Source organism: Passer domesticus (genome assembly GCF_036417665.1).
Source record: "Passer domesticus isolate bPasDom1 chromosome 26 unlocalized genomic scaffold, bPasDom1.hap1 SUPER_26_unloc_1, whole genome shotgun sequence".
Classification (NCBI taxonomy): Eukaryota; Metazoa; Chordata; class Aves; order Passeriformes; family Passeridae; genus Passer; species Passer domesticus.
Window position 1 is genome coordinate 749,847 of NW_026989901.1, and position 1,994 is coordinate 751,840.

Sequence of the window (1,994 nt, forward strand, 5' to 3'; positions counted from 1 at the left end):
TCACTCCCCTACAGGGCAAGCAATTATAGAGAGAGCAAATGGGACTCTTAAGGGATATCTGGCAAAGCGTGAAGATATTGGAGACCCTGTAACACGACTAGCTAGAGCATTGTTTGTGATAAACCATTTGTGTGTTTTTGGGGAGGAGGAAATACCGCCAGCACAGAAGCATCACCAGAAGGAAAACGAGGAACAGGGGATAGAGCCAGCAGTTTGGATACGATATAGGGATCCCAAATCTGGCATTTGGCAGGAGCCTGCCAGGGTACTATACTGGGGGAGGGGATATCTTTGTGTTTCCTCTCCAACAGGACCCTTATGGATCCCCGCGAAGTGGACTCGAGCTGTACCAGATGTTGAGGACCGTCGCGGCCTTGTCACCGGAGGACAAAGAGAGGGTGCACAACAAACTGATGCTGATATTGCGACCCTATTTGCAACGCCTCAAGCCCTACTCTAACGACGCGCGACGTGCCTGCGTTCATCTTCCTGACGATTGGATCGAGTGGTGTCAGGACCTTACGGTAGAAGTAAAAGCTCCTCAATTACAGCCATGCTTGGACTGTGGGGACAATAAATGCGCTGCATGGATCGCGCTAGACTGTGGAGGCTGTAATAAGGTGTTTTGGTTGGAGCAATCGACCGTTCGGCAGAACTGGTGCCCAAGCTGCCGAGTCTCCTGGAACTTGCAGAACTCGTGGCAGCGAGCACTAAGAGATTTCACAGGGCTTGATTTGAGAGGATCGTTAGACTTATATGAAGCCCCAGAGCAAATTATCTTGGCATATGTTACTTGGCAACTTAAGACCTTGTGTGAGCGAGAAGAAAAGCAAGCGCGTACTCACATAATAGCTTCGCGCTGTCGAAAGCTTGTGGCCCTCACACAGACATCCATTGTTGGACCGATTAAAAAGGACTGTGGGGTTGAGGAGGCACTAGACGACTGCATCAAGCAACTTAAGTCCTGTTCTCTTTGCTCCAGAGGGACTGCCAAATTAAAAGGAGGCAGGAAAAAGGGCAGGAAAGGAAAATGAGGACTGCTGTGTTCATAGGGCTGTTGTCGTGTGTATTGGGGTTCACTCAGTATAACACACCTCGTGACAATGTTTGGGTGACCATTGCCAATAAGACCAAGCAAAGCTCCATATGTTTAAGTCTTGGTGGGGTGCGTAACCCGTTCAGAACCTGCTTAGCTGGACTCCTGGTATGGAAAGTAGCAGAGTTTAGGAGCTACATTAATAATAACACCCTTATTAATCAGACTCTAATACAGAAGGGCCGTTGCAGTACAAACCTGGGGATAACACCCAGTCAGCAAGATGGATGCTGGCAATGCCAAATTATTCTGGCTCTGAATAAAACGTTAGCTTCCCCACCTGAGGAGCTTGATCTATTTGGCAGTGCCAATGCCAGCTTGGGAAAAAACACGGGGGGATGGCTCAGCTTTGAACCAGAGGATTCTGGGGGCCTTAATAGGCATAGAAAACACTGGGCAAACTTAGATTCCCACCTTCCGCCGTCGATGGTACATGCCCAATTGTATAGTCAATGTAAGGGCGGTGGCATTACAGTGCCTAAGGCATTACCACCAGGAATATTTCTGATCTGTGGGGATCGGGCCTGGAACGGAATTCCTGTAAAGCCTCAAGGAGGGCCTTGTTATTTAGGGAAACTCACAATATTTCACCCTAATATAACACTCCTTATGCAGTGGAGCCATAACACTACACGACAGCGCCGAAGTCTGCATGAGTTTAACTGCGAGAATATAGGGCAACCCGCATTCTGGAGCGAGCTGAAACAGGTAGTAGTAGCCACACATTTACCTGGAGGGGCAGCTAATAAGGCCATGAATTTGGCCAAGCAATTAGGCTGCTGGGCCAAAGACGAACTGAACGCCACCTCCCAGGTATTGGACATGCTGTCTCAAGATGTGCAAAGTGTAAATCATGCAGTATTACAGAATAGAGCAGCAATCGATTTCTTATTATTAG